This window comes from Pogoniulus pusillus, chromosome 3 (assembly GCF_015220805.1).
Source record: "Pogoniulus pusillus isolate bPogPus1 chromosome 3, bPogPus1.pri, whole genome shotgun sequence".
Taxonomy (NCBI): Eukaryota; Metazoa; Chordata; class Aves; order Piciformes; family Lybiidae; genus Pogoniulus; species Pogoniulus pusillus.
In genome coordinates this window covers 3,196,271-3,216,424 of record NC_087266.1, presented here as the reverse complement: position 1 = coordinate 3,216,424, position 20,154 = coordinate 3,196,271, and positions in this window count along the sequence as shown.

Sequence of the window (20,154 nt, the reverse complement as noted above, 5' to 3'; positions counted from 1 at the left end):
TAGCCCAGATCACACAGGAATGCATCCAGATGGGTTTTGAGTATCTCCAGTGACGGAGACCTCACAGCCTCCTTGGGCAGCCTGTTCCAGTGCTCTGGGACCCTTACAGGAAAGAAGTTCCCCCTTGTGTTGAGGCAGAACCTCCTGTGCTGCAGCTTACACCCATTGCTTCTTGTCCTAGCCCAGGCAGCAGTGAGCAGAGCCTGTCCCCCTTCTCCTGGCAGCCTTATAAACTTTGATCAAATCCCCTCTCATTCTTCTCTTCTCCAGACTAAGCAGCCCCAGGGCCCTCAGCCTCTGCTCATAAGCCATGCCCTGCAGTCCCCTAATCATCCTTGTAGCTCTCCACTGGACCCTCTCCAGCAGATCCCTGTCCCTCTGTTCAACTGGTGAGCCCAAAACTGAACACAGTATTCAAGATGAGGTCTCACCTGCCTACTCTTAGCTTAGTGTCATCTTCAAACTTACTGATGCTGGACTGAACCCCCTGCTCCAGATCATGTGTATTTGTATATCCTGTAATCAGTGGTGGCTGGCCCATGGATAGCAGCAGCATCTTGCACTTCGTGTGTTCCAGCTAGCTGAGACAAGGAGAGCTCCACTGATTGAGTCTCTGTATTTTAAGTGTTACTATATTTACCAGGTAACAAATTAGAGATTTGTTAGACAGCAGGCTAAGTAGCTGTCTGTGACTCATGTATTTATTATGCATGACTCTTTCAGAGTCATTAGAAGTTGCAAATAAAGACTGGCTGGGATGTGAAGGGGAACTCAGATGCTTAGGGACCACAGTGATGCGCCTAAGCGATGGACACTTCGTCCCCAGGTTACAGTCCTGAGCCTTGCCTCTGAAGTTTGCAGAGAGAGTTGCAAACACTGCTGTTGTTATGCAGATGGATAGAGCAGAGCAGAGAGAGTCTTAACAAAGTTCCCATCAATACCTTCACCATCAGTGCTACTGGAAACAGCAGAGAACACAGTAAATCTGATTTCCACTGCCTTTACCCACCTGCTAGGTAGTACATTGGACGTAGCACTTGGTGCCATGGTCTAGCCCTTAGCTCTGTGGTAAAGGGTTGGACTTGATGATCTGTGAGGTCTCTTCCAACCCTGATGATACTGTGATACTGTGATACTGTGATTATATTCACTGTCTTCAACTTCTTGGATGTAGTGTACTGGTGTCCAGACACAAAACTGTAGGCTCTTAATGGAGCAAAGCTGGAGGTGGGGAGATTCAGACTGGACTTGAGGAGGAAGCTGTTCAGCATGAGAGTGGTGAGAGCCTGGAATGGTTTGCCCAGGGAGGTGTTTAAGGCCAGGCTGGATGAGGCTGTGGGCATCCTGATCTAGGCTAGGGTGTCCCTGCCTATGGCAGGGGGGTTGGAACCAGATGATCCTTGTGGTCTCTTCCAACCCTGACTGATTCTATGATTCTAAGGCTGCATAAATCAATGTGGTTTTATTGTTTGATACAGCCAGATTTCCACACTTGCCCTCCAAGTGTGCAATCAGGTCAAATTGGTGTATGGTGTCCCTGCCCTCAGGAGAGGGGGTTGGAATTGGATGATCCTTGTGGTCCCTTCCAACCCTGACTGATTCTGTGATTCTAAGGTTGCATAAATCAATGTGGCTTTATTGTTTGATACAGCCAGATTTACACACTTGCCCTCCAAGTGTGCAATCAGGTCAAATTGGTGTATGGTGTCCCTGTCCTCAGGAGGGGGGGTTGGAATTGGATGATCCTTGTGGTCCCTTCCAACCCTGACTGATTCTGTGATTCTAAGGTTGCATAAATCAATGTGGTTTTATTGTTTGATACAGCCAGATGTACATATTTGCACTCCAAGTGTGGAATCAGGGAAAATCTGTGTAGGGTGTCCCTGCCCATGGCAGGGGGGTTGGAACTGGCTGATCCTTGTGGTCCCTTCCAACCCTGACTGATTCTGTGATTCTAAGACTGTCCCTGGGAGTCTTCAAGAAAAGCCTGGATGAGGCACTTAGTGCCATGGTCTGGTTGATTGGTTAGGGCTGGGTGCTAGGTTGGGCTGGATGATCTTGGAGGTCTCTTCCAACCTGGTTGATTCTATGATTCTATGATTCTATGAAATCAATGTATTTTTAGTGTTTAATACAGCCAAAATTACATATTTGCACTCCAAGTGTGGAATCAGGGAAAATCTGTGTAGGGTGTCCCTGCCCATGGCAGGGGGGTTGGAACTGGCAGATCCTTGTGGTCCCTTCCAACCCTGACTGATTCTGTGATGCTGTGATTCTATTTTGTGTCTTTCTCTTTACAGTTTGATATTAGAGGGAGTTTCATTTCCTGTCTTGAATAATTTTGGGGTCACAACCTCCCTGAAGGTGTTCAAGGCCAGGTTGGATGAGGTCCTGAGCAACCTGTTCTAGTGGGAGGGGTCCCTGCCTATAGCAGGGGATTGGAACTGGATGATCCTTGAGGTCCCTTCCAGCCTAAACCATTCTATGATTCTGTAGTCTTTGTCTTGACTTTTACAAGTCCAGAGAAGCTCCTTTGGCCATGAGCTATCAATGTCCCATCTCCAGTGGCCTGTTATGTTATGTACACTCCAGAACTGACTGTGAGGTGCAGCTGCAGAGGAATGGGTGAGCTGCAGTGAGTAGTCTGAGTCTTTTGAGAAGAGTCCTGTTAAAGAGATGCTGAGGTAGCATGGTCTTGCAAAATGCACCATGACTGTGTTCATCCTTCAGATGAGGTTTTGAACAGGATAAAGTAGACACCATTGGGAAGAGAAAAAGAAGGTGGCATTGGAAGTGCAGCAGGATCTGGGGGTAGTATCCAATGCCAGAGAGTGTGCAGTCAGATTAGGTGGCTTTAACTGACCTTGTTCAAAGAAGATACATATCGAAGCCACCATCAAACAGCAAGAACAGAGAAGTATTTCCTTCAGTTTTCCTTTTCATCTCTGTTCTAAGCCGAAATTGCTTCAAGAGGAGTTTAAAATGAGCCATGTGAGGTCAGCTTTTGGGTTGTTTTCAAGCTACTTCCTTCTTTTCTTTTCTTTTCAAAATTGCTGTAATTAAGACTGCTGTCTTGTGGAAGACTTCACTCAGATGTCCCCTGTTGTAAGCTTTGAGAGGGAGAACTGAAGGGTGTGCTGAATTCATAGAATCATAGAATCAAGCAGGTTGGAAGAGAGCTCCAAGCTCATCCAGTCCAACCTAGCACCCAGCCCTGCCCAACCAACCAGACCATGGCACTAAGTGCCTCATCCAGGATTGGCTTCAACATCTCCAAGGGATGGCAAAACCACCACCCCCCTGGGCAGCCCATTCCAATGCCAATCACTCTCTCTGCCAGGAACTTCCTCCTAACATCCAGCCTGTACTTCCCCCAGCACAACTTTTGACTGTGTCCCCTTGTTCTCATGCTGGTTGCCTGGCAGAAGAGCCCAACCCCACCTGGCTACAGCCTCCCTTCAGGGAGTTGTAGGCAGCAATGAGCTCTGCCCTGAGCCTTCTCTTGTCTAGGCTGCACACCCCCAGCTCCCTCAGCCTCTCCTCACAGGGCTGTGCTCCAGGCCCCTCCCCAGCTTTGTTGCCCTTCTCTGGACATGTTCCAGCACCTCAACATCTCTCTTGAATTGAGGAGCCCACAACTGGACACAGCACTCAAGGTGTGGCCTGAGCAGTGCTGAGCACAGGGGCACAAGAACCTCCCTTGTCCTGCTGCCCACACTGCTCCTGAGCCAGGCCAGGATGCCATTGGCTCTGCTGCCCACCTGGGCACTCTGCTGGCTCAGCTTCAGCCTACTATCTATCAGTACCCCCAGGACCCTTTCTTCCTGGTTGCTTTCCAGCCACTCTGTCCCCACTGTATGTTGCAATAAGAATGGTTTTGTCAGCCTAAGAATGAAGGTCTTCCTGTCCTGGCATCCTGCCTCTGAAAGTGGCCTGGAGCAGATTCAGGAACAAAGTAAGATGATAAAACTTCTCAAAGACTCTATCAGGCTGCAGCTCTTCATGGTAGATTTTATTTCCTTCTGGATGACTTAGTTCAGATTTGGAAGGTAAAATTGCAAATTCAAGTGTAAAATGGGGATTTTAAAGTCAAAGGCAGATCTAGCTGTGGATTCTCTATAGAAGCCTCTGCAGTACTCCAGGAAAGACAACAAATAGGCACTCATGGTTTCTGTTGGAATCAATCTGATTTATGTGTGAGTATCTGAGGGGAAAAGATGCCCCTGGGTAATTTCCCAGCAGGTGCTTTCCCAGAAACACAACCTTACATCTCTGCCATCCTGGTGTAGTCATTGGCAAGTTTGCTGATGACACCAAGCTGTGTGGTGCAGGAGACAGGCTGGAGGGCAGGGGCCATCCCGAGAGAGCTGGAGAGGCTGGAGAGGTGGGCACAAGCCAGCCTCAGGAGGTTCAACAAGACCAAGGGCAAGGTTCTGCATTGGGGTTGAGGCAATCCCAAGCACAAACACAGTTTGGGCAGTGAGTGGCTGGAGAGCAGCCCTGAGGAGAGGGACTTGGGAGTGCTGCTGCTCAACAGGAGCCAGCAGTGTGCACTTGCAGCCTGGAGGGCCAAGCAGAGCCTGGGCTGCAGCAGCAGCAGTGTGGCCAGCAGGGCCAGGGAGGGGATTCTCCCCCTGTGCTGTGCTCTGCTCTGCTGAGACCCCACCTGGAGTCCTGCATCCAGCTCTGGAGCCTCTATTAAAAGAGGGCTGTGGAGATGCTGGAGAGTGTCCAGAGCAGGGCCAGGAGGATGCTGAGAGGCTGCAGCAGCTCTGCTGTGAGCACAGCCTGAAAGAGTTGGGGCTGTGCAGGCTGGAGCAGAGGAGGCTCCCAGGGGACCTTCTTGTGGCCTTCCATGATCTGAAGTGGGCTCCAAAAAAGCTGGGGAGGGACTTTTGAGGGTGTGAGGGAGTGTCAGGAGTGGGGGGAATGGAGCAAAGGTGGAGGTGTGGAGAGTGAGGCTGGAGGTGAGGAGGAAGTTGTTGAGCAGGAGAGTGGTGAGAGGCTGGACTGGGTTGCCCAGGGAGGTGTTTGAGGCCCCATGGCTGGAGGTGTTTGAGGCCAGACTGGCTGAGGCTGTGTCCAATCTGATCTAGGGTAGGGTGTCCCTGGGCATGGCAAGGGGATTGGAACTGGCTGCTCCTTGTGCTCCCTTCCAACTCTGACTGATTCTGTGATTCATGTTTAGTTTAATCTTTTCCAAAGCACTGTTACATTAAAAACCTCAGTGGCATCTGTGGGATTAACACTATCTGCCATCCACAACGACCTTACTTTCATCACAGGTGATAATGTATGTGTGCATTATTTTATTCTATGCATATATTGCATTTATTTCAGGGTACCTAAACCAAAATAAAACTTATATGAAAGAATGGCTTCAGCCAGCACTGATGTGAGCTTTTAAGGATGAAACACAACAGCTGTTTAACATCACAAAGCAATAGCATTGAATAATTTAGTGCACAAATTGGAGAAGAAAGGAATATTTATTCAGGGGAAACTCCAGATGGAATTCAGGGAGGCAGATTGTCATTCCAAGCCAGTGTTACAATGTTAACCCCCCAGCACAGTGGGGTTTTTTTTCATAATGTCATGTAAAATGCTGGATAGCAACAAGATATTGTCCATTCCAAAATATCTCATAGCCTCAGGAGGGGCCTGGAGCACAGCCCTGGGGGGAGAGGCTGAGGGAGCTGGGGGTGTGCAGCCTGCAGCAGAGGAGGCTCAGGGCAGAGCTCATTGCTGTCTGCAGCTGCCTGCAGGGAGGCTGTAGCCAGGTGGGGTTGGGCTCTGCTGCCAGGCAAGCAGCAAGAGAAGGGGACACAGCCTCAAGTTGTGGCAGGGTAGGTCTAGGCTGGATGTGAGGAGGAAGTTGCTGCCAGAGAGAGTGATTGGCATTGGAATGGGCTGCCCAGGGAGGTGGTGGAGTGGCTGTGGCTGGAGGTGTTGCAGCCAAGCCTGGCTGGGGCACTTAGTGCCATGGTCTGGTTGCTTTGCTTGGCCAGGGCTGGGTGCTAGGTTGGACTGGATGAGCTTGGGGTCTTTTCCAGCTTGATTGACTCTGTGATTCTCTGATCTCCTTAGTCTGCCATCATAAGACTTGTTAACCCTGCCCCTTTTCAACATGAGTCAGAAAGAAGAGTGCCACAAATTACATCAGAATACCACAGTATCACAGTATCATCAGGGTTGGAAGAGACCTCACAGATCATCAAGTCCAACCCTTTACCACAGAGCTCAAGGCCAGACCATGGCACCAAGTGCCACGTCCAGTCCTGCCTTGAACAGCTCCAGGGACTCCACCACCTCCCCGGGCAGCCCATTCCAGTGTCCAATGACTCTCAGTGAAAGCTAAATCCATTGGATGAGATCATTAATCTATTTAATTTGATGTTGTCTTGGTTTTCTTCATCCATACCTAACATCAGCTGTTTTCATAGCTAATATTAGACATTAGAAATATCAGCAATGCACAATCATGAAGTCATAGAATCACAGAATCAACCAGGTTGGAAGAGACCTCCAAGCTCATCCAGCCCAACCTCGCACCCAGCCCTATCCAGTCAACCAGACCATGGCACTAAGTGCCTCAGCCAGGCTTGGCTTCAACACCTCCAGGGACGGTGACTCCACCACCTCCCTGGGCAGCCCATTCCAATGCCAATCACTCTCTCTGCCAACAACTTCCTCCTAACATCCAGCCTATAATTCACCTGGCACAAGTTGGGACCGTGCCCCTTGTTTTATTGCTGGTTGCGTGGCAGAAGAGACCAACCCCCAGCTGGCTAAAACCTCCCTTCAGGTAGTTGTAGACAGCAATGAGGTCTGCCCTGAGCCTCCTCTTCTCATGAAATAACTTAGCATGAAAATGTAATCCTAATTCCTGTCAGTTAGCTGTTGAGTTACATTTAGTGCATCACCTTGTTCTAGGTTAAATCTCTTTAATGCAGCTGTGAATAGTTTCACAGATAGGATGATATCATTGGAATATGAATGTTTGAGCAGATTCCATACAAGCCTTATTTATATTAGTGATGACCCTGCAGATATCTGCACCATGGGCTTAGGAGAGCTTCAGTAAGCAATTTCCTTGCATGCAGGACTTGATCCCAGTCGGACACGCTTCAGCTTGAAAAGATGAATGTGAACTTTGACTGGGTCTGAAATTGGAATGGAAACATGCTCTGGAAAATCTAATGGTGTATTAGGTCAGCAATTAGTGAGACCAGTTTTACAGCACTAAGAGCCTCAGCTAGGCATACCCAACCCTGCTGCTCTGACAGGGAGGTGCATCTTTTTAGTTCCAGAACTTCCAGGAATCAACTTCAGCACCAGAAGGTTACTTAAATAGAAGTCTTAAAAGCCTTGAGGCATGGAAAGTCATTGTGCATTACACTGTCTTACAAGTCATCATAGAATCACAGAATCAGCCAGATTGGAAGAGACCTCCAAGATCATCCAGCCCAACCTAGCACCCAGCCCTAGCCAATCAACCAGACCATGGCACTAAGTGCCTCAGCCAGTCTCTGCTTGAACACCTCCAGGGACAGCCACTCCACCACCTCCCTGGGCAGCCCATTCCAATGCCAATCACTCTCTCTGCCAGGAACTTCCTCCTAACATCCAGCCTATACCTCTCCTGCCACAACTTGAGGCTGTGTCCCCTTGTTCTCTTGCTGCTTGCCTGGCAGAAGAGCCCAACCCCACCTGGCTACAGTCTCCCTTCAGGTAGTTGCAGACACCAATGAGCTCTGCCCTGAGCCTCCTCTTCTGCAGGCTGCACACCCCCAGCTCCCTCAGCCTCTCCTCACAGGGCTGTGCTCCAGGCCCCTCCCCAGCCTTGCTGCCCTTCTCTGGACATGGCTCCAGCACCTCAACATCTCTCCTGATTTGAGGAGCCCAGAACTGGACACAGCATTCAAGCTGTGGCCTGAGCAGTGCTGAGCACAGGGGCAGAAGAACCTCCCTTGTCCTGCTGGCCACACTGCTCCTGATGCAGGCCAGGATGCCATTGGCACATGCTGCCCACCTGGGCATTCTAATCCACCTCACTACCTGATCATCCAGACCACAGAATCATATAATCAGTCTGGGTTGGAAGGGATCAGTGGGATCATGTAGTTCCCCTGCCATGGGCAGGGACATCCTAGCCTAGATCAGTCTGACCAGAGTCTCATCCAGCCTGGCCTGACCACACTGCCTCAGTTTAACAGTAAAAGTAAATTCAGATTTTGAGGACAACTAACATAGATTGGAAGGTGTTAAGGATCACTTAATCTTCTACAGCAACAGAGATGGCAACTCATAGCACAAATTGGTTACACATTCTACAGCAGTACCTGCAACAAACTTCAGCCCCAAGTTACTTAGAGTCCTAGGTAAGGAGCTACCAGTAGCTACCAGCTACAACAGCTGTGGAAGCAGAATGTAGTAGCAAAAGTATAATGTCTGATAAGATGAGGAGTCATAGCTCATCAGCTCAGAATCATAGAATCAGGCAGGTTGGAAGAGATCTCCAAGCTCATGCAGTCCAACCTAGCACCCAGCCCTGTCCAGTCAACCAGACCATGGCACTAAGTGCCTCAGCCAGTCTCCAACATGTAAGATGCTATCTAACACTGCCAGTATCAAGCAGTTTATCCTGGGTGCTGTACCTTGTGCTTAAGGTCTTGCAAGTGTGGGCAGCTGTGAGCATTTTCATCTACACTTAGTGGTGGACAAAGTTTTAGCTGTCAAATGAAAAGCAAAACAGACATCTCATTGCCCTCACAAGACAAGAGGTTCAGCAAGGCTAAGTGCAGAGTTCTGCACCTGGGAAGGAACAGTAAACTGCACCAGTACAGGCTGGGAGGTGATCTGCTGGAGAGCAGCCCTGTGATGAGGGGCCTCAGAGTCCTGGTGGCCAGCAAGCTGTCCATGGCACAGCAAGGTGCCCTTGTGGCCAGGAAGGCCAATGGGATCCTGGGGTGCATTAAGAGGAGTGTGTCCAGCAGATCAAGGCAGGTTCTCCTCTCCCTCTGCTCTGCTCTGGTATTGCATCCAGTTCTGGGCTCTCCAGTTCGGGAGGGACAGGGATCTACTGGAGGGAGTCCAAGGGAGGGCTATGAAGATGATTGAGGAGTTGGAGCTCTGCCTGGTGAGGAGAGGCTGAGGGACCTGGGGCTGTTTGGTCTGGAGAAGAGAAGACTTAGAGGGAATCTAATCAATGTTGATGAATATCTGAGGGCTGGGGGTCAAGAGGGAGGGGACAAACTCTGCTCAGTTGTGCCCTGGGATAGGACAAGGAGCAATGGATAGAAACTGCAGCACAGGAAGTTACACTTCAACACAAGGAAGAACTTCACTGTAAGGGTCGTGGAACACTGGAACAGGCTTGCCAGAGAGGTTGTGGATTCTCCTACTCTGGAGACTTTCAAGACCTGTCTGGATGTGTTCCTGTGCAACCTGAGCTAGATTCCATGGTTCTGATGTGGCAGGGGGGTTGGACAAGATCTATGGAAGTCCCTTCCACCCCCCTAACATCCTGTGACCCTGCAAGGACACAGTAAGGATAAGGAGGACTTATGTTGGTTGGAGCTCAGAGTATTTTATGTGTAACTATCACTTGGTTTTATCACCAGGACAGAGTGTAACATGCTTCTTTACAGAGAGAGTGATTGGCATTGGAATGGGCTTCCCAGGGAGGTGGTAGAGTCACCATTGCTGGAGGTGTGCAAGAAAAGTCTGGATGAGGCACCTAGTGCCTGGGGCTGGTTGATTGGCCAGGGCTGGATGCTAGGTTGGCCTGGATGATCTTGGAGGTCTCTTCCAACCTGCTTGATTCAATGATTCTATGCTTTTGCAATCTACTTAGAAGAGGTGATCCAATGTATTGTGCACTCTTTTGAAGCTTCTGAGAGTTACCCCCAGAAAGATCACATCAGTTGTTACTGAACTACTGCTAGCAATTTACACAAGCTGTAAGCTATCCACATGCTTGTAGGGATGCTGTGCCTTCCAGGATTTCACTAAAGAAGACAAAAATCAAACCAAACTCCTTTCTATAAGAGAAACTAAAATTTGAAGAGATGTTGAGGAGGTCTCTTGTACCACACACTCTTCAACTGCTCAGTATGGGCAGTGAAAATGACCCAGTAGTACATACAGACAGAGCCAGAGGTACTGCTCTGGAGTGTGCTGAACTGTCAGAGGTCTGTCACAGGGAATGGTCCAACTGCCCCAGCACTTTGCAGGATCTCAGTCCTGAAGGTCAGAGGTGAGCTCTGAGCAGGCAAAAGGTGTCTTGGAGGAGGTGAGCAGAGCAGACTGGGCAGGATCAAGTATGATCTGAGTCCTGAAGTTCAGAGCTGAGCTTTAAGCAGGCAAAAGGTGTCTTGGAGGAGATGAGCAGAGCAGACTGGGCAGGATCAAGTATGATCTGAGTCCTGAAGGTCAGAGGTGAGCTCTGAGCAGGTAAAAGGTGTCTTGGAGGAGGTGAGCAGAGCAGACTGGGCAGGATCAAGCATGGTAACAAGAGAATAACAAAGTGCCTGCCAAGACCTGGAAGACAGGCAGAGTACAAATCCTGATGCTGCTTTCAAGGAGGAACAGTTAGAGGCTGTGTCTAAACCAGAGGAGGCTTGAGACTGCCAGGTTGAAGGCTGGAATTTTTGTGGCTGTTAGTAATGGGAAGAAGGCTTTTCTCTGCCTGCAGATGTCAGATGTGCACTTGCAGAGATGCCTGTAAAAAGCAAGGACGAGCAAACTCCCTCGGGGGAGACATCTGGGCCAGCAGGCATTGATCCACATGGCATTCAGAGGAAGGGTGGATGGTCGTGGCTGTGGACTTCTAAAGAAGACAGAAACATTCATCTGCCAAGCATGCTTCTTGTCTCAGGATGCTCATTACTTGTGGTTGAAGCTGGGATATTGCACAGACTGCTGAAATCCATTCAGGCTTCAGATGATTATCTGTTGCTGCTCTTTCACTTGGGCTGGCACTGATAAGTATTAAGAGACCTTTAACAGAATCTCTTTGTGAAGGTTTGTAACTACAAGCCTCTACAAGGGAGCAAGGAGGTCCAGAGGTGTTCTCTTTAGCCATATCAGTCAAGAGGAACAACTTAGGTGGGTGTGGATATTATCTTTCAGAGCAACATCTGTTTGCACAGCTGTTGTTTCAGGCTAGAGCTGAGCTCTAATCATCATAGTACTCTCTCAAAATAAGGATCCTGCCTTGGCAGGGAGGTTGGACTCAGCGATGTTAGGAGGAAGTTGTGGCCAGAGAGAGTGATTGGCATTGGAATGGGCTGCCCAGGGAGGTGTTTGAGGCCCCATCCTGGAGGTGTTCAGCAAAAGACTGGCTGAGGCACTTAGTGCCATTGTCTGGTTGACTGGCTAGGGCTGGGTGCTAGGTTGGGCTGGATGATCTTGGAGGTGTCTTCCAACCTGGTTGGTTCTATGATTCTATGATCTCTGGGGGTCCCTTCCAACCTCTAATGTTCTACAATTCTGTAATAGTTTCCAAGGGTTTCAAAAGAAATGTAAACTTACTTTGAACCTGTGAAAGATGAAGCTGAAGAGCCTGTATTGTAAGTTTGTACAACTGCCTGCAAGGAGGCTGTAGCCAGGTGGGACTGGGCTCTTCTGCCAGGAAACCAACAACAGAACAAGGGGACACAGTCTCAAGTTGTGCCAGGGAAGGTCTAGGCTGGATGTTAGGAGGAAGTTCCTGGCAGAGAGAGTGATTGGCATTGGAATGGGCTGCCCAGGGAGGTGGTGGAGTTGTCATTCCTGGGGGTGTTGAAGCCAAGCCTGGCTGAGGCACTTAGTGCCATGGTCTAGTTGAAAGGCTAGGGCTGGGTGCTAGGTTGGACTGGGTGATCTTGGAGGTCTCTTCCAACCTGGTTGATTCTGTGATTCTATAATTGGAATGGGCTGCCCAGGGAGGTGGTTGAGTCACCATCCCTGGAAGTGTTAAAGAAAAGCCTGGCTGAGGCACTTAGTGCCATGGTCTAGTCGATTGGCCAGGGCTGGGTGCTAGGTTGGACTGGATGATCTTGGAGGTCTCTTCCAACCTGATTGATTCTGTGATTCCATGATTATGGATAGAACAAAACAACTTAGAAACTGCTACAAGAGACTCAAGTTAATTTTTCAAGTAAAAGCAATGACTCAGTTCAGAAGGAAACATATGGAGGTTGTTGAGAATCATAAGAAAAATGTGGATGAGAATACATATTGCTGAGAGCTGGAAAACCTTGGGACATGCAGAGGAACAAAAGCAGCACATGATGACTCAGCACAAGATAAACCAACTTCAGATGTATCAGGAGAATGGAATAAGCTGCAATACATTTTGCCACTTGCCAAAAGTCTCAGGCACCATCACTGCATTTCATAGAATCATAGAATCAACCACGTTGGAAGAGACCTCCAAGATCATCCAGTCCAACCCTGTCCTTTCCAATCAACTAGACCATGGCACTCCAATGATATTATCCTATTTGTGAAGTTGTTCACAGCTGCATTAAAGAGATTTAACCTAGAAAAAGGAGCTGCACTAAGTAGTTGTGTTAGAAAGAAGGCAAACATTAAGATTAGCACTCTTGTGGAAAGTATGAGCTGTTAATTGTATCTGTTGTAGAATATCAAATCCAGTTACTCTTTGTATTAGGGAAACTTGAGCTGTAGTAAAGAGCATAATCATTTCAAAACAAGGAGTTGCTTGCTAATCCTGGATGTCTGGGTGGGTGGTGGTGTTGTTTGGTCCATACAATCTGCAGTAGCTAACTGTACCAGAGACAGCAGAAAATGCCTGTGCTCCCATCTGCTATCTGACTGATCCTTTAGTCTCTCATAGAATCACAGAATCAGCCAGTTTGGAAGAGACCTCCAAGATCATCCTGTCCAACCTAGCATCCAGCCATGGCCTTTCAACTAGACCATGGCACTAAGTGCCTCAGCCAGGCTTTGCTTCAACACCTCCAGGCACAGCCACTCCACCACCTCCCTGGGCAGACCATTCCAATGCCAATCACTCTCTCTGCCAGCAACTTCCTCCTCACATCCAGCCTAGACCTCCCCCAGCACAACTTGAGGCTGTGTCCCCTTGTTGTGTTGCTGGTGGCCTGGCAGAAGAGACCAACCCCACCTGGCTACAGCCTCCCTTCAAGTAGTTGTAGTCAGCAATGAGCTCTGCCCTGAGCCTCCTCTTCTGCAGGCTGCACACCCCCAGCTCCCTCAGCCTCTCCTCATAGGGTTTGTGTTCCAGGCCCCTCACCAGCTTCATTGCCCTTTTCTGGACATATTCCAGTACCTCAACATCTCTCTTGAGTTCAGGAGCCCAGAATTGGACACAGCACTCAAGGTGTGGCCTGAGCAGTGTTGAGTGCAGCCTCCCTTGTCCTACTGGCCACACTGTTCCTGATCCATGCCACGATGCCATTGGCTCTCAGCAGCTTCGTCACCCTTCTCTGGACACATTCCAGTATCTCATCAATTCCAGTTGGACAAGGATAGCACAATATAAAGTGTCCTGTAAGCAGCTAGGTAGCACTGTGACACAAGTTGCATCAGCTATCAAGAGCTTCAATAGGCCATACAAAACCTTGAAGATGGATGTTAATGTAGAAGGCATTCTGTTGCTACAACCATCCCTCAGACTTTAACAGAAGAGCTACAGATATTGGAAGGGTAAATAAACTAAATAGGAGTGAGAGCTTGTATCCCTTAAAGGCATATATGTCTTGGCTGTGAGTGTAAATAAAAATAGAAGAGATGCAATCTATAGTGGTAGCAGCACAGAGGAAAATCGTTTGGGGTTGAAAGTGCATCTCACTGATGTTCTCAATAAAGCTACTTCTGGGGAAGATGAGAGCTGAGCACAGCTTTAAAAGGTGTGTTCTTGGGAATAGGCAGGCTGTTAGCATGAAAGATGTGGCTGAAAGGGCCAGTACTGGGCCCAGTCCTGTTCAATATCTTTACTGATGATCTGGACAAGAGCATTGAGTCCAGCATCAGTAAGTTTGCAGATGACACCAAGCTAGGAGCAGGTGTTGATCTGTTGGAAGGTAGGAGAGCCCTGCAGAGGGACCTGGCCAGGCTGGATGGGTGGGCAGAGGCCAATGGGATGAGATTTAACAAGGCCAAGTGCAGGGTTCTGCACTTTGGCCACAACAACCCCAAGCAGCACTGCAGGCTGGGGCCAGAGTGGCTGAGAGCAGCCAGGAGGAAAGGGACCTGGGGGTACTGATAGATAGTAAGCTGAAGATGAGCCAGCAGTGTGCCCAGGTGGGCAGCAGAGCCAATGGCATCCTGGCCTGCATCAGGAACAGTGTGGCCAGTAGGACAAGGGAGGTTCTTCTTCCCCTGTGCTCAGCACTGCTCAGGCCACACCTTGAGTGCTGTGTCCAGTTCTGGGCCCCTCAATTCAAGAGAGATGTTGAGGTGCTGGAACATGTCCAGAGAAGGGCAACAGAGCTGGTGAGGGGCCTGGAGCACAAATCCTATGAGGAGAGGCTGAGGGAGCTGGGGGTGTTTAGCCTGGAGAAGAGGAGGCTCAGGGGTGATCTTATTACTGTCTACAACTACCTGAAGGGGCATTGTAGCCAGGTGGGGGTGGCCTCTTCTCCCAGGCAACCAGCAATAGAACAAGGGGACACAGTCTCAAGCTGTGCCAGGGTAGGTCTAGGCTGGATGTTAGGAAGAAGTTCTTCACAGAGAGAGTGATTGGCATTGGAATGGGCTGCCCAGGGAGGTGGTGGAGGCACCGTCCCTGGAGGTGTTCAAGATAAGACTGGATGAGGCACTTAGTGCCATGGTCTGGTTGATTGGTTAGGGCTGGGTGCTAGGTTGGACTGGATGATCTTGGAGGTCTCTTCCAACCTGCTTGATTCTATGATTCTGTGTTCCTGCTGGGTGAAGAGTTGGCCTTAGGTTAAAAGCCAGCGGTAAAAGAGGACATCCACAGGGTGGTTTAGACTACGCCTGGCAAAGCTGGAAGAGAAAGGTGCACCTGTGTTTTGCAGAGGGAGTCACAAGCTGTGCCTCACTGAGAGAGTTAAGTGAAGATTAAGAAAATGTTACTCCTGTGTTTGACATGTTATGGTTAGGAAGGCTCTGGGCAGGTGTTCTTAGTAGACTGTATAAATTCAACACTCTCTATGGGACACACTTGCCCCAAAATGCTCTTTGGGTTTTCCTGTGGCACTCAAATTTCTCTATGAAATTTGATCTCCTGAAGGGTTGTATTTTACCCCCATGGGCTCCAAGGTGCTGTGGTGTTTGTCAGACACACAGAGTCATGCAGAATCAGGCAGGGCTGGAAGGGAGCACAAGGAGCAGCCAGTGCCAACCCCCTGCCATGCCCAGGGACACCCTACCCTAGAGCAGGCTGCACACAGCCTCAGCCAGCCTGGCCTCAAACACCTCCAGCCATGGGGCCTCAACCACCTTCTTGGGCAACCCAGTCCAGCCTCTCACCACTCTGCTGCTGAACAGCTGAGGTTTGGCTGATACAGCTGCAGGCTGTGTGGCCATCCAGAGAGACATGGACAGACTGAGAGCTGGGCACATGCACAACTTCCTCCTCACCTCCAGTCTGAACCTCCCCACCTCCAGCTTTGCTCCATTCCCCCCAGTCCTGCCACTCCCTGACAGCCTAAAAAGTCCCTCCCCAGCATTTTTGTAGGTCCCCTTCAGATACTGCAAGGCCACAAGAAGGTCCCCTGGGAGCCTCCCCTGCTCCAGCCTGCACAGCCCCAACTCAGCCTGTGAGAGAGTGCAGAGGAGGGTAATGAAGCTGGTGCAGGCCCTAGAGAATAAATCTTGTGAGCAATGACTGCAGGAGCTGAGGATGGCTTGTTTCAAAGCGAGGAGTCTGAGGGGAGAACACACTGCTGTCCACAGCTACCCAAAAAACCATTGTGGAGAGACTTCTTCTGGAGTCCTTCTCAGCCAGTTGTCCAGCACTGCATCAAAGCAAGAACAGACAGATAGGGAACAACTCATGGCCCCACAGAGTCTGCACTGCAGAAAACAAATTCATCTTTTCTTCCTGGGTCACAGAGGTTGTCTTTTCCTAATTGTCTGATGAATTCTCCAGCCTTACACCCTGGGTTTTAGTCAGCTTGGTCATGCATGGCTCATTGCTGGTTTTATTAGCAGCCATAGCCAGATGAGATTTACATTTTGGACCCAATGGTAAACTGAGCTTATTTGCCCACCACTTTTAGGAAGAAAACTAAGGTTCTAGCTTTTAAAGGATTGGGCAACTGGGAAAAAGTATTGTTTGAATCACTAAGGTATAGAAAGTGCTTCTAGACTACAGTACTCAAGCCAGTAAGTCAAACCCACAAACCACAAGGAATATCTCATATATACTGCACTGGTTTGAGCCTAGCTAGAATGTTTGGGTGAGAATTAGATACTAGGCTGTGGAAAGCAAACAGTGGTGATGTCTGCTGCACTGTGCTAGTCTGAGCCTAGCTGGGATGTTCCAGTGAGAGGAACTAGATGCTAGGCTGGGAAAAGCAAACAGTGGTGATGTCTGCTGCACTGTGCTAGTTTGAGCCTAGCTGGGATATTGCAGTGAGAGGAACTAGATGCTAGGCTGGGAAAAGCAAACAGTGGTGATGTCTGCTGCACTGTGCTAGTTTGAGCCTAGCTGGGATGTTCCAGTGAGAGGAACTAGATGCTAGGCTGGGAAAAGCAAACAGTGGTGATGTCTGCTGCACTGTGCTAGTTTGAGCCTAGCTGGGATGTTCCAGTGAGAGGAACTAGATGCTAGGCTGGGAAAAGCAAACAGTGGTGATGTCTGCTGCACTGTGCTAGTTTGAGCCTAGCTGGGATATTCCAGTGAGAGGAACTAGATGCTAGGCTGGGAAAAGCAAACAGTGGTGATGTCTGCTGCACTGTGCTAGTTTGAGCCTAGCTGGGATGTTCCAGTGAGAGGAACTAGATGCTAGGCTGGGAAAAGCAGACAGTGATGATGTCTCCTGCACTCACAAGCTTGCTGAGATGGATAAGAACAAGAACATAGATACAGATAGCAGAGTCTCTCTCTTGGCTTTGTGGGCTGCACTTCTCTCTCCAAGCTGCCTGACTAACCCTTCTGATTCCTAACCTCCCTGTCCAACCCTCCAAACTACCTTGAGCGTAAGGCAGAGTCTGGGAGAAGGTGGAAGGGTGGTTGGGAGCCCCTCCTGGGGACTCAGGTTTCTGGGTGGGCTGTTGTGTTTCTGTGTTACCTTTTCAGCATGTGTATTTCTGTATACATTGTAACTATCTGCTTATATCTTGTGCTAAGCTGTAAACATAGCTTCATTCATTCACTTTCCAGTGGCTGGGTCTAGTCTGGGTGTGTGGGGGTGGGTGACACCCAAACCACCACATATCCCTTTCATCCAAACCAGTACTTTGAGGATCAGTGCTTCCATATTGCCCCAAGAACAAATATTTCCCTGGGGTTTTGTTGGAAATATTACAAAGGTAGGGAAGTAGGGAAACTGTAAACTGTATTTCTCAGTTTGACTACATAGAATCATAGAATCAACCAGGTTGGAGGAGACCTCCAAGCTCATCCAGTCCAACCTAGCATCCAACCTCATCCAGTCAACCAGACCATGGCACTAAGTGCCTCATCCAGGCTTTGCTTGAACACCTGCAGGGACAGCGACTCCATCACCTCCCTGGGCAGCCCAATCCAATGGCAAATCAATATGCAGTCCTTCAAGTGCTCACATTAGCATAGAATCAGGCAGGTTGGAAGAGACCTCCAAGCTCATGCAGTCCAACCTAGCACCCAGCCCTGGCCAATCAACCAGACCATGGCACTAAGTGCCTCAGTTTGTTTGCCCGTTACAGGTTTTTCCCACCCATGCAGGAGGAAGGGGAATCAGGAATCATATACAATATGGATGGATAAAACAGGGGGAGGGAAAGTCAAAACTCTGTCTGTCAGAAATCCTGATGTCCCTCACTGTGCCTGAATCAGTTCCTGTCCCCATTTTCACATGTGCAACAAAAAGCCTGTGGTTAGGGAGGGTAATTGGGTCAGGTATCCTGACACACAATTCAGAGAAGAGAAGCATGTGGTTAACTCTTACACAATCAGAAAGGAGATTATTATTGATGGGTCTCTTCTTATATGATCTATCCTCTTTCTTCTCCCATCACTACTCAACCCTAGCTTCTTTTATTTGAGTCCTTCATTGGAATGGGCTGCCCAGGGAGGTGGTGGAGGCACCGTCCCTGGGGGCCTTCAAGAAAAGGAGGGCCGGACCCAGAGAGTGGTGGTGAATGGTGCCACATCCAGCTGGCAGCTGTCACTAGTGGTGTCCCTCAGGGATCTGTACTGGGCCCCATCCTCTTTAACATCTTCATAGATGATCTGGATGAGGGCATAGAGTCAGTCATCAGCAAGTTTGCAGATGACACCAAGCTGGGGGCAGATGTGACTGAGTTGGAAGGCAGAAGGGCTCTGCAGCGGGACCTTGACCGCCTGCACAGATGGGCAGAGTCCAATGGGATGGGGTTCAATAGCTCCAAGTGCAGGGTGCTGCACTTTGGCTACAACAACCCCATGGAGAGATACAGGCTGGGGTCGGAGTGGCTGGAGAGCAGCCAGACAGAGAGGGATCTGGGGGTACTGATTGATACCCACCTGAACATGAGCCAGCAGTGTGCCCAGGTGGCCAAGAGAGCCAGTGGCATCCTGGCCTGCATCAGGAATGGTGTGGACAGCAGGAGCAGGGAGGTCATTCTGCCCCTGTACTCTGCACTGGTTAGACCACACCTTGAGTATTGTGTTAAGTTCTGGGCTCCCCAGTTTAAAAGGGACGTTGAGATGCTTGAGCGTGTCCAGAGAAGGGCAACGAGGCTGGGGAGAGGCCTTGAGCACAACCCTACGAGGAGAGGCTGAGGGAGCTGGGATTGGTTAGCCTGGAGAAGAGGAGGCTCAGGGGAGACCTCATTGCTGTCTGCAACTACCTGAGGGGTGGTTGTGGCCAGGAGGAGGTTGCTCTCTTCTCTCAGGTGGCCAGCACCAGAACGAGAGGACACAGCCTTAGGCTGCACCAGGGGAGATTTAGGCTGGAGGTGAGGAGAAAGTTCTTCCCTGAGAGAGTCATTGGACACTGGAATGGGCTGCCCGGGGAGGTGGTGGAGTCGCCGTCCCTGGAGCTGTTCAAGGCAGGATTGGATGTGGCACTTGGTGCCATGGTCTGGCCTTGAGCTGTGTGGTAAAGGGTTGGACTCGATGATCTGTGAGGTCAGTTCCAACCCTGATGATACTGTGATACTGTGATACTATGAAAAGACTGGATGGGGCACTTAGTGCCATGGTCTGGTTGACTGGATAGGGCTGGGTGCTAGGTTGGACTGGATGAGCTTGGAGGTCTCTTCCAGCCTGGTTGATTCTGTGATTCTATGATTCTATGAAATTAGACTGGGCTTTAGCAAGGCTGTGTCTAAATGAAGCCTCTGATATGCTTTTGCAAGATGCTCTCTGAGTTGAGATGCACTTGAATGTTTGAGATGTTCAGTTATTATCTGAGTGCTGCAGAGTTCACATGGCATTATAACTGCCATGAAATACAAAAGGGGTCTGACAACTCACATCTGATATTCAGTCTTGGATGTCTTAGAATCTCAGAACCATAGAATCAGTCAGGGTTGGAAGGGAGCACAAGGATCAGCCAGTTCCAACCTCCCTGCCATGCCCAGGGACACCCTACCCTAGACCAGGCTGGCCATAGCCCCACCCAGCCTGGCCTTAAACACCTCCAGGGACAGGGCCTTAACCACCTCCCTGGGCAACCCATTCCAGGCTCTCACCACTCTCATGGTGAAGAACTTCCTCCTCATGTCCACCTTGAACCTACTCATCTCCAGCTTTGCTCCATGTCTTAAAGAGCATCTATCTTTCCAAAACAATAGAGCTTTCACTCATCCTTTCCATTTTGGGTCCTCCTGAGTGTGTCAAGTTGGACACTGAAAATACCCATTTTTTTTTCAGTGTCTTGGCCAGTGTTACAAGTTCTGCATCCAGTTTACTACAGCTGCAGTAAAAGAGGTCTAATATGTTGGCTTGTCTGAATAGAGGTCAGTTATGTAAAGCCATGGATATTGTGATAGCAAAGGAGTTCTTGATTGCCTGGAGAATAGACTGGC